The sequence below is a fragment of the Macaca fascicularis genome, chromosome 5 (genome assembly GCF_037993035.2).
Source record: "Macaca fascicularis isolate 582-1 chromosome 5, T2T-MFA8v1.1".
Lineage (NCBI taxonomy): Eukaryota > Metazoa > Chordata > Mammalia > Primates > Cercopithecidae > Macaca > Macaca fascicularis.
The window spans coordinates 159,611,675-159,624,604 of NC_088379.1; the positions used below are offsets into that span (position 1 = coordinate 159,611,675).

At 38.6% G+C, this 12,930-nt stretch overlaps 1 long non-coding RNA gene across 1 annotated transcript in view; it reads left to right on the top strand.

Annotated features, from left to right (window-relative positions):
- The window catches only part of LOC102120384 (uncharacterized), a 78,417-nt gene extending 66,622 nt beyond the window's left edge, over positions 1–11,795 (top strand). The window contains exon 5 of the long non-coding RNA XR_006698351.3: positions 10,605–11,795. This is a non-coding gene — a long non-coding RNA (uncharacterized lncRNA). The remainder of the gene's footprint in view (positions 1–10,604) is intronic.
- Positions 11,796–12,930: the final 1,135 nt, after the last annotated feature.

Sequence of the window (12,930 nt, forward strand, 5' to 3'; positions counted from 1 at the left end):
TCTTTTTATTCCTTTCTCTCCTGAGCCCTGTACAAGAAGCGTCTCACACCCCTTGTACCACTCCTCCAGAACTACCCAGGCCAAGGTCCTCCATAACCTTCATTTTGCTTAATACAATGGTCTATTATTGTCATCCTCTTAAATCCTGAGCATAATTTGACACAGTTGGTCACTCCTCCCCTCCTTTAAGTACTTTCTCAACTCGGTTTCCAAGGCACTGCCTTTGCATGGATGTCTACTACCTCATTATCTGATCCTCCACCCCCTCCTTTTCCTGACTTCTATACATTACAGTGCCTCAAGACATGGCCCTTGGTCCTCTCTTCTTTGCTAGTTACAGTTACTCCCTGGATGATCTGATCTTATTTTTTGCCTTTAAATACCACCTATATGCCAATGGCTCTCCAATTTATTCCTCTAGCCTCTACGTGTCCCTTGAACCCCAAGCTCATATACCAGCTATGTACTTAGCAACTCCATTTGGGTGCCTAGTAAACATTTCAAACTTAACACTTCCCAAACTGAACTGCACTTCCAACCCCATCCAACCAGCTCCCTGCCTCTTCTCAGCAAATGGCAGCTCCAAGCCAAAAATCTTCTTGTTATCCCTGAGTGCTCTTTTTTTTTTTTTTTTTCCTCATACCCTGGAGACATGATAGCTGTGCCCACATCTTCGAAATAAGCCAAGCATCTGACTACTTCTTATCACCTCCTCTGTTGCTACTCTGGTTCTAGCTGCCATCATCTCTGACTTGAATGACTGTGATAATATCTTAACTGGTCTCCCTGTTTCTACTTCCCTACCATCACTCATTCTCAAAAGAGAGTGATTCTTTAAACATGTAAGCCAGGTGATGTCATTCCTTTGCTGCAAATCCTCAGTATTACATAGAATAAAAGCCAAAGTCCTTACAGTGATTTAGAAAGCTCTGCCCAGTCTCTGACCCTCCCCCAGGCACTCAGACTCCTTCTGCCCTGCCGGCCTCTTTTTCCTAGCAGCCACTGCCTTGAGGTCTGTATACGCTCTTCCCTCCCACTCAGATGCTCATCACCCCCTCCCTCACTTCAAATCTTAGCTAAAAGGTCACATGTTCAAAGAGAACAACCTGACTACCCTATTTAATAATGCCTAACATCTAACGTTTTCTCTTCCCCTTCCCTTTCCAGCTTTATTTTTCTTAAGGGCACTTGTCTCCATGTGACTTACTATCTACTGTACTTATTTTTTCTTTATTATCTGTATTCCCTCTCCTGCCGTATTTAGTTAATGTTCATTGTTGTATCCCTAACATTGGAGGAGCTCCTGCCCTATAGCTGGCCCTTAATAGATATTTGTAACTTTAATGCATGATTAAGAAAATGTTTCTGATCAGACATGGTGGCTCACACCTATCACCCCAGCACTTTGGGAAGCCAAGGCGGGAAGATCGCTTGAGGCCAAGAGTTTGAGACCAGCCAGGCAACATAGTGAGACACTGTCTCTACAAAAATAATAAGAATAATAATACAAAAAAAATAGCCAAGCATAGTGGCATGTACCTGTAGTCCTAGCTACCTGAAAGTTCAAGTGGAAGGATCACCTGAGCCCAGGAGTTTAAGGCTGCAGTAAGCTATGATTACACCACTGTACTCCAGCCTGGGAACTGAGTGAGACCTTGTCTCTTAAAAAAAAAAAAGAGTTTATGTTACTGGATACCCTGATTGGGTGGGATGGAAGCACATTACATCTGTGTTAGAGTCCAAACTATAATATGTGAAGTTTTACTTTATATGTTTGGCTGACTATTCAACAAATATTAATTGAGCATCTACTCTGTGCCAGGAACTTTGTTTGGCATTAAGGATAGAACCATGAGCAAAACAGGTCTCCATGCCCTTAGGAGCTCATGAATGTTTCTTCACTGAAAAAATTATTTTGCAATATGTAATATATAAAAATATATTAAAAACTTATATTCTTTATATCAAAAACATATAAAGAATAATGAATTCTTGTATGCCTTCCTCACCCATGAAGAAATGAAACATTACCATTGCAGGTAAACCTCCATTTTACTCCTCTCCATTTCCTCCCTTGCTGCCATAGGTAACTGCTAACCTGAATATTTTATTTATCAACCTCATGCATTTTAAAAATATCTTTGCTATATATGGATCCATAAACCACATATAGTACTATTTTATGTTTAAATGCTCTAAAAATGCATGTCTTCTTTTTGCTTTGTTCACTCATTATTTATGAGATTCATTTGTGTTGATACACGTAAGCATTCATTTTCATTGCTGTGTAATATCTCACTTACTCATGCATTTCCCTGTCCCCTGTTGCCTTACTTATCCATTCTTTCATGTCCCCTGTTTCTTAAAAGGGGAATGGATAAGTGAGATATTTGTAGGTTGTTTCCAGTTTTTTGATACCATAAATATTGTTGCCAAATGTCCAAAAGAACTTTCTGCAATGATGGAAATGTCCTATATCTGCACTCAACAAGACTGTTGCCACTTGCCACATGTGGCTATGGAGCACTTGAAATGTAGCTAGCATGACTGAAGAATCACATTCTTAGTCTGTTTAGTTTTAATTAATGAGATTAATAACTATTGTATTGGAGAACACAATTCTACCTAATGTTACCTTTGGGCACATACGTGAATTAATCTTGGGCTGTAGTTCTTACCACAATCAGACCTGTACTCTTTATTAATAAATATTTTGTATCACCCCACTTACTATCTTGAAATGAAATTCATAACTTATCTTCACACATTTTAAAAAATCACTGCAATATACTTTCTATGATATAAAGTAAAAATGTAAGAACAGTAATTTTAATAAAATAATGTGTGTTTCAATATGTCAGTAACCACAAATACACTACACTACATTAGGAGACATGATGAGGCAGTTCACAGATGAAGAGTGATAGAAGATTGTGAGACTGGTAACTCAAACATTGCAAGTGATGCAACTATTGGTGATGTGAAGAACTCTTGGTAACGTTCTGAACAAAACACAATTCAGGCTGCCTTTATTTAGTAGTTGCATCTCTGAAAAATTTGGCATACAATTAAGACCTTACAGAGTACTTATTATTTATATCTAAAAGAGGGTTATATTATACTCTTAGATAATTATAATCAGGTTTCCCATCTATATAAATGTTCTACTAATCCTTCTAAAGTCATGAAGGACCCAGGACAATTCTTTTTTCAATGAGACCATCCAAATTTCAGGACATACAGGATATCTGGCTCTTACCTATTAAATGGCAGTAACACACACACACACACACACGCACACACCCTCCATCACTATTATAAGCAGACCTGCCTCCCAGGTGTGGCACCAGTCCTGTTGAGACCCATTGGCCTATGGTACATACCCAGCAGCAAAACCACTGTCTCATAAGATACGATCTTCTTCAACTTTACCCAATATGTGTTTGTTTTCCCAGTTACTCCAAAGTTTTCCAAAGGGTTTAGACCAATTGACATTCCCACTGCAAGCATATACAGTGTATCATTTCTCTAAATATATGCAGTTTTTACCTCGAAAGTGACACTTTTCCTAGGTTATAATTTTGCTGATCTCAACAGTTGGCTGTTAAAAAACATAACTTACCTGTGTTCTAAAATAACTCTTTGTACATCTTCCTCCAAAGGAGGACATCCCGTTTTTTTAAGTAAATGCCGAACAGCATGCCTGCTAACCTGAATGCAGGTATAGTCTCTTCCACTATTTTTCCCATTGTTGCTATGGCCCTAGAAGTCCCAAATTCTAGCTCCTCTTCACTAACCCCAGGGACACCCATCTCTGTCTCCTTCCACCTCCCTTCAAATTTCACAGGGATCTGATGGGGATACCCTGGGCCTTCAAGGCACTAAAACACCTTGAAATCTGAATCCCTAGTTTCATAGAGCAGTGCAGAGTGAGGTAAATGGAGCCAAGTCCATTACTATTAGAGGAGTCATAGCAACCTGACCTTTACACTTCTGATTATAGCTGTAAAACAGTTATTGCCACCATAATGGCAAAACTCTCCACAGCTCAGTGGCTCACAATAGCAAGCACTTATTCTCACACTCACAGTCAACTTCAGCTGGGCTGATGCAAGTTCAGCCGGGCAGGGCAGCTCTGCTTCAAGTTGCACGTTGGCTGGGTTTGTTTCTAGGTTTGGGGTTGGGTTTGGGTCACCTCTACATTTTTTATTCTGCAACTTAGGATGATGGGCCAGAGGTCAAAAAGGCCCTGCTCTCCAGGCAGATCACTGGAGAACAACACAATGTGTCCACCACTCAACCATATTGAGGGCTGCTGCTTGCGTCACATCTGCTAATTTCCAGTGGCCAAAGCACGTCACATAGCTAAGCCCAAAGGTAGAAAAACATATTCTGCTCTGAGGAAAAGGTGGGAGGGAGTGAGTGTTCGCTGAAAAATAATGCAGTCCAACTCAAAACAGTAAACTTTTGTAATGGGATAGAGTTTGTGATTAATAGAACATTTTTTTGTTTTATCACCAAAACATAGCAAATGTATCTTGATAATCCCTCTTAACTATGTTGTTTATTTGATATAAAAGAGGAAAAACTCTCAGTGGACCTGGCTGGGGAATGGGTCACTCTAATTACCTGATTGTTCCTACTAAATGGAGGTTAACCCTTCCTGTGAATTGCATCTGCCTTGACTCTGGACCAGGTACATGACTACTCAGATAAGGTGACCATATGTATCTGAACTTTTTTCTAGGCTTATAAGGTTGTTTTGGATATTGTTTTCATTGTCCACTTTCTAAAAATTGCACTTTGCCCGTCATCTTTAGGTTAGGAACAGGATGGTATTCATAGTGACAGTATACTCACAAAAATACAAATGTCTCTGATAATTGTGTTTTGTTTCAATAAACTTTATTCCTTAGAGCAGCTTTAGGTTCATGGTAAAATTGAGCAAAAGTTATCAGGGAGTTCCCATATATTGTCTGTCCCCAGCACACTCACAGCCTCACCCACTATCAGCGTCTCCCACCAGAGTGATACATTTGTTATAACAGATGAATCTACATTGACAGATCATTATCACCCAGAGTTCATAATTTACATTAATGTTCACTCTTGACATTGTACACTCTATAGCTTTGGAAAAACATATAATGGCATGTCTCCACCATTAGAGTATCATACAGAATAGTTTCACTATCCTAAAAACCATCTGTGCTCTGCCTATTCATTTCCCCCTTTCCCCTAAACCCTGGCACGCCCTGATCTTTTACTGGCTCCATAGGTTAGCCCTTCCAGAATGTTGCATAGTTGGAATCATATGTACACATGGAGCCTTTCAGTTTGTCTTCTTTCACTTACCGAAGATGCATTTAAGGTTTCTCCATGCCTTTTCATGGTCGAATTGCTCATTTCCTTTTAGTGTTGAACATTATTTTATTGTCTGGAGGTACCACGGTTTATTTTTCCATTCACCTACTGAAGGACATTTTAGTTGTTTCCCACTTTGGGCACTTATGAATAAAGCTGCCATAAACATTCATGTGCAGGCTTTTCTGTGGACATGTGTTTTCAGCTCCTCTGGGTAAATACCAAGGAGCACGACTGCTGGATCATATGCTAAGAAAATGTTTAGTTTTGTAAGAAACTGCCAAACTGTCTTCCAAAGTGGCTATATCATTGGCATACCCACCAGCAATGAATGAGAATTCCTGTTGCTCCACATCCTCAACCAGCACTGGGTGTTGTCAGGGTTCTGGATTTGGGACATTCTAATAGGTTTACAGTAGTATCTCGATGCTGCTTTATTTTGCATTTCCCTGATGACAGGATGTGGAGCATCTTTTCAAACGTTTATTTGCCATCTATACCTTTGTTGGTGAGGTGTCTGTGTAATTCTTTGGTCCATTTTAAAACTGGATTGTTTATATGCTTGTTGCTGAATTGTAAGATTTATTCCTGTATTTCGAGTAACAGCCTATTATCTGATATATCTTTTGCAAACATTTTCTCCCAGTCTGTGGCTTGTCTTTTCATTTTCTTGACAGGAAACTTTTATTATTTGTTTATTTATTTATTATACTTTAAGTTCTAGGGTACATGTGCTCAATGGGCAGGTTTGTTACATATGTATACATGTGCCATGTTGGTGTGCTGCACCCGTTAACTCATCATTTACATTAGGTATATCTCCTAATGCTATCCCTCCCAGCTCCCCCCACCCCAAGACAAGCCCCAGTGTGTGATGTTCCCCACCCTGTATCCAAGTGTTCTCATTGTTCAATTCCCACCTATGAGTGAGATACATGCGGTGTTTGGCTTTCTGTCCTTGCGATAGTTTGCTCAGAATGATGGTTTCCAGCTGCATCCATGTCCCTACAAAGGACATGAACTCATCCTTTTTTATGGCTGCGTAGTATTCTATGGTGTATATGTGCCACATTTTCTTAATCCAGTCTACCATTGGTGGACATTTGGGTTGGTTCCAAGTCTTCGCTATTGTGAATAGTGCTGCAATAAACATACGTGTCCATGTGTCTTTATAGCAGCATGATTTATAATCCTTTGGGTATATACCCAGTAATGGGATGGCTGGGTCAAATGGTATTTCTAGTTCTAGATCCTTGAGGAATTGCCACACAGTCTTCCACAATGGTTGAACTAGTAGGAAACTTTTAATTAAATAGAATAAAGCAAAAAAAAGTTTTGAATCACACATTAAATATAAAATCTCAGAAGCTGTAAGCACGTCTGAGACATTAGGTTTCTTTAAAACTTGATCGTCAAGGTAATCAAAGTGCTTCTGAATTTCTTGGCAAAATTAGAAAACTTTAAAAACTAACATCGATTGTTAGTAAATTATAGGAAGAGGGGATCATATCTGTCTCATTCACCCCTACATCCCTGGCAGAGTGCCTGGCACATAGTAAGTGTTCAAAAAATATTTTTAAGTGAATGAATGTTTGTTGTGGGTTAGCAACATTATAGATGTTATTTTATTTAATCTCCTTGGTAATCTTAAAAGTTAGATTTTGGCCTTGCACGGTGGCTCACGCCCATTATCCCAGCACTTTGGGAGGCCAAGGTGAGCGGATCATGAGGTCAGGAGATCAAGACCATCCTGGCTAACACAGTGAAACCCTGTCTCTATTAAAAATTAAAAAAAAAAAAATTAGCTGGGCATGGTGGTGGGCGCCTGCAGTCCCAGCTACTCCGGAGGCTGAGGCGGGAGAATGGCGTGAACCTGGGAGGCGGAGTTTGCAGTGAGCCGAGATCGTGCCAATGCACTCCAGGCTGGGTGACAGAGCGAGACTCCGTCTCAATGAAATGAAATGAAATGAAATGAAATGAAATGAAATGAAATAAATTTTAAAAAGTTAGATTTTGCTGTCATCCTCATCATGGCAAAATTAGAAGACTAAACTTCTTGGCAAAATTAGAAAACTTTAAAAAACTAACATCAATTGTTAATAAATTATACGAAGGGAGGATCATATCTGTCTCATTCACCCCTATATCCCTGGCAGAGTGCCTGGCACATAGTAAGTGTCCAAAAATATTTTTAAGTGAATGAATGTTCGTTGTGGGTTAGCAACATTATAGATGTTATTTTATTTAATCTTCTTGGTAATCTTAAAAATTAGATTTTGGTATCCTCATCTTATAGATGAGGAGATTGAATCTCAGGGAGATAAGGAAGGTGCCCAAGGTCACACAAGTAGGAAACAACAGAAATGGAAATCCAATTACAGTGTGCCTGACTCTAAATCCAATATTTGTTCTACTATGTCACTTGTTTTAGCAAAGACTGAGAGTTGGCTATTCAACTGTCATTTCTCTCCATGTCCTTGAGGACAGACCTTAATTGTGTACTAGTGCCCTAGACCCTTAAGTGATTCAAGTAAATCCTCATTGATCTGCCCCCATTCTCCATTTCTGTAACCAGTTTAGAGGTTTGGAATGTGACCTGGTTTTGGCTGTGAGATTGGAGAAAAATATTCTGATGGTACAGATTGGGGAGGAGTTTGGGAAAGGATTTCTGTTGCCTCTTTAACAAAGAAACACAAGAGAGAAACGGAGCTTTGTTTGACTCTTAAGTGTTGTTGCATAGAGATGTGATGCCACAGCTCCTGAAGCCATCTTGCTGCCAGGAGGGGAATGAGAAGACAACCCCAGGGGCCTAAGAAACTGTTGGACTCCCAGCATTGTTCAGAAAGTGGTAGCTCTCAGTCAAGTCTTTGGTTTTCCTAAGATAGTTACCTGAGCATTTGGGCTGCCCAGGAACCAGATAATTGGAGTATCAGTCACTCTGTAATACATACCCTACCAAAACCAGCTCCACAGTTTTCGAAATCTCTATTACAAACGCACATGTAAAATGAAATGCTTTGATAGTTCTTATTGTTAGTTTATGGAAATGGGATGTCTTAACTTATTCATTCATTTACTAGCCATTTCCTGTGTGCCAATTGCTGGCAGGCATGGTAAGTACTTCATAGAGATCGGCACTACAGAAGAGCAAAGGGAGATACTCAACCAGCCTGGTGGTGGGTTCTAAGAGGAAGGGTTTGGGAAGACTCTGTACCAGAGCTGACAAGCAGTAACACTTGAATGAACCCAAAAAGACAGTAGGAATTATCCAGGTAGATAAAGAAAAACAGGGTATTCCCTGCAAAGAAGGTAGCATATGAGATACACGGAGATGCGACAGAATATGACACAGCTGAGGAAGTACAAGTAATTGAGTGCATAGGGTGCAGGTTAGAAGAATTGGGAGGGAATGTAAGAGAGGTAAACAGAGGCTTGCTCACAAAGCACCTTGGCCAAGCTATGAGTGAGACTTATTCAGCAAACAGTAGGGAGGGAGTTACTGAAGGATATTAAGTATGTGCTGAACATGATGGTACCTGCATATTAGGAAGATCACTTTGGCAACAGAAAGAATATTTTGGAGAAGAGGAAAGGAGACCAATTGAGTTGATGTGCTGCAGAGAAGCAATGTAAAGAGGCTTTTAGATTCGAGACATACTTAGGAAATGGTTTAGAACTTGGTGAGTGTATATCAGAGTTCAGCAAAGAGGGGAGTGCAAGGTTGGCAAAGAAACACAGAGCTAGCTAGCGGCATGGAGGAGGCTGCCAGACTGTGTGTTAAGGGCTCAGGTGAGGGCACAGACCAAGAGTTAATGGTTCTAGTGCACATGGTCGAGTGATTTACTTAGAGTGGTTTTAGGAGCAAAGAAGGATGGATCAATCCACATTTGGGTAAGTGTTGCAGAAGGAAAAGAAAGCAAGAAGAGTGAGAAGTTGAAAGTATTGTTTAAAGAGACAGGTTGAAGAGCTAAACCAAAGCAGGATGAAGGAAGTAAAACCAGAAGAGGAAAGAGAGGGATGGGGCTTCACAACTGTGGAGGATAAGCAGGTATGATTGGAGCAATGTGGATTGTAGGAGCTGATGGAAAGAAGTCTGAACAGGTGGAGTAGCTCCAGGTAATATGAAGGGGAAGGGGTGAGTTGCTGATATATGTGTGGAGATGAAGGTCAGTGATGTTGAAGAAGGGAAGGCACTGGGTATTGCAAAGGTCATCCACACGGACACTGAAGACACCAGGATTATGGTAGATTTGGGAGGGAGAGAAAAATCATAAACCATGTCAGGAAATGATAAGAACAACAAGAAAAGATGGCAATGGTGAATTTGAGAGGCATAAGTTTCAAAGGAAGAAGGATTTTCATAGGACATTTGAAGAATATTGAATGAGCAAATGTTAATAGTTATTTAGCACTTACCGTGTACCTGGTTCTGTTCTAAGTGCTTTACATGTACATTTACTAAATTCATGTAATTCTCATCTGTGAGGTTAATGCCATAACTCCCATTTTACAAATGAGGAAACTAAGGCTCTGAGATGGTTAATAACTTGCCCAAAGTCTAACGGTGTCTAAACCAGGTAGTTTGTCATCTGCAAAGTCTACACTCTTGCCCATGTCGTTCTTCCTGCTTCTGCCCACCAGCCCAGCCAACCCATGTGGTTAAGTGGAAGGTTCAAGTACAAGCAACCTCCAGTTAAGAGTGCAGGGAGGAGGTAGTGTCTGAGGTGGGAGCCATTCAAAAAACTCCGACCATAACTGGTCTTTGATAGTACCACCTCCTTTATGTTTTCCAGGGTCTAATTCATTTAGTACTGAGACATGATAATGTGCCTTTGAACTATGGGTTAATATGTAAACTGCCCCGAAGCCTTTTCAGAAGTGGGTACAGTATCCTTTTAAAATAAATGGTTACATAATTATTAACTATAAGTAATCAATTACATAAATGAGTTAATTTGCATGTTTTAGAGAATTTATATACTCTATCTAAGAAGTGGCAAAGAAAAAACTGAAGTATATAACCGTGAATTATACATAGTTCTGCTTTTTCTCTGGCATTACATACTAAATTTTATGACAAATCAGTTCATGACTATATTTTGAAAGATAATCTCCCTATTTTTCTTTTTGACTTTAGTTACCTGCCAGACACTGACTATGTTAAACACCAAAGCACAAGAATGCTCCAAAGAAGAGGTCTATATTGCTTGACTCATATTAACTTCTGTTTATTTTCTTAGGATTAAGACCCAAACGTTGTTGAAAAATGTTCAGATCCTACAAAACACTGACATGCCAGTTCCTCAGCTTTGATGGAGAAACCAGCTTTCTCTTCTTGCAGAGATACTCTTCATGAAAAGTGGAGCTCCAAGAAGAATAGACATGAGGAAAATACGTATTTTTACAAAAGGAAATGTATGGTGCAATTATAAACTGTAGCATGAACCCATAATTGGAAGTCTATGTCTCACAGTTATAGTCAATAATTCTGGTACATATGAAATAAGTTCTTTCAAAATGGGATTCAGGTATTATTTAGAAATGCATCTACTGAAAAGAAGCATACCACAAAAATTTATGCTGATTATGGATGAGATCATGGACAGTTTCATCCAAATTATGAGCTGGATTTGTCAGATGTAGAGTCTCAATCAGGTCACTTGAAAGACCAAATGATTTCCTTTTCATCTGAAGGGTTCAGAGAGGCAGCTTTTGAAAAGGCGCTATTGAAATATTCAAGGTAGCTGTTCTTAGCACAGCTTTGATTTCTAAAACAACTAGAAGGACTGTAGAACTACATGAGGGAAGAGAAGAGAAACTGAAGAATTGTTTGAAAACATAAATATTCTTTACTTATAGTACCACTCCATGCTTTGTGAAAAAAAATTATTTTATGAAGTCAAGAAGTAAATCAGAAGAAAACAGCAGGGAAAGTCAGCACAAACGGGTTTATCTAATACTTTCTCAGTGTCCAATTTGCAATGCACTGAGTTCCCTGCTTAACTATGTCTATACAATGGGGGCAGGGAGAGGAGTAGGTTAAAAATAAATATGAGTTGCAAGTCTTTCTCCTCAGGCTGCTAATATTAATATACCTGAATTTTATGTTTGTTGTTGTCTTCCTTGTCTCTATAGTTTTTGCAACTAGTGTATATATGTCTAAACAATCTATTGCTTAAATTTACATAATTTTCAACTTTACATATGTAGAATCATGCTGTTTGTTTCCTTCCATACCTCAGTTTTTTCACTAAAAATTGTCTTCTGAAAAAACTTGGAGGTATCATACTTCCTGATTTAAAATTATATTACAATGTTATAGTAAACAAATCAGTATAGTACTTACACAAAAACAGACACAGTGTAACAGAATGGAGTGCAGATATAAATTCAAACATATACAGTAAGCTAATTTTTGACAGAGACACCAAGAGGATACAGTGGGAAAAGGATAGGATCTTCAATAAATAGTGCTGAGAAAATTGAATTTCCACACATATGCAAAATTTATAAAATATAAGGCCTAAAACTATAAAATTCCTTAAAGAGAACACAAAAAGCTCCTGGACATTGGCCTTGGAAATAATTTTTTGAATATCCCACCAAAAAATGAAAAAAAAAAAAGCTCAGGCTACAAAAGCAAAAATAAATAAATGAGATTACATTGAACTACAAAGATTTGTACAGCAAAGTAAATAACCAACAAAATAAAATGACAGCCTATGGATTGAGAAAAATATTTGCAAACCATGCATCTGATAAGGGGATAATATCCAAAATTAATAAAGAACTCATACAACTCAATAAATAGGAAATCAAATAGCTTGATTTTAAAATGGGAAAAGAGCACTTGTCGACACTTCTCCAAATAAGACATAAAAGTGGCCAACAGATATATGAAAAGGCACCCAACATCATTAATCGTCAGAAGAATGCAAATAAAAACCATTGAGATATCGTCTCACACCCATTAGGATGGCTGTTATCAAAAAAACAAAAGATAAATGTTGGTGGAGTTGTGGAGAACAGGGAGCCCTAGTACATTGTTGGTAGGGTTATAGATTGGTACAACCATTATGAAAAATAATATTGAGATGTCTAAAGAAATTTAAATGAGAACCATCATGATCTGACCCAGCAATCCTTCTTCTGAGCATAGACCCAAAGTAAATGAAATAATCACCTCGTAAAGGCATCCACAATCCCATGTTCATTGCAGTACTATTCTCAATAGCCAAGATGTGAAAAGAGCCTAGGTGTCCGTTAATGGACAAATGGATAAACTGTGATATACATATACATATACATATAGTTCTCTTACACTGAACGTATATTATTCAATATTGAAAAAGAAGATTCTGCCATTTGCCACACATAGTGAACCTGGAGGATGTTATACTAAGGGAAATAAGCCAGATGCAGAAAGAAAAATATTGCGTTATCTTGCTTATTTGTGAAATCTAAAAGAAAAAGTCAAATATACAGAGATAGAGAATAAAACTGTTTTTATGGGCAGGTGATAGAGAGATGAAGGTCAAATATGTGAACTGAATGAGACTAGAGATC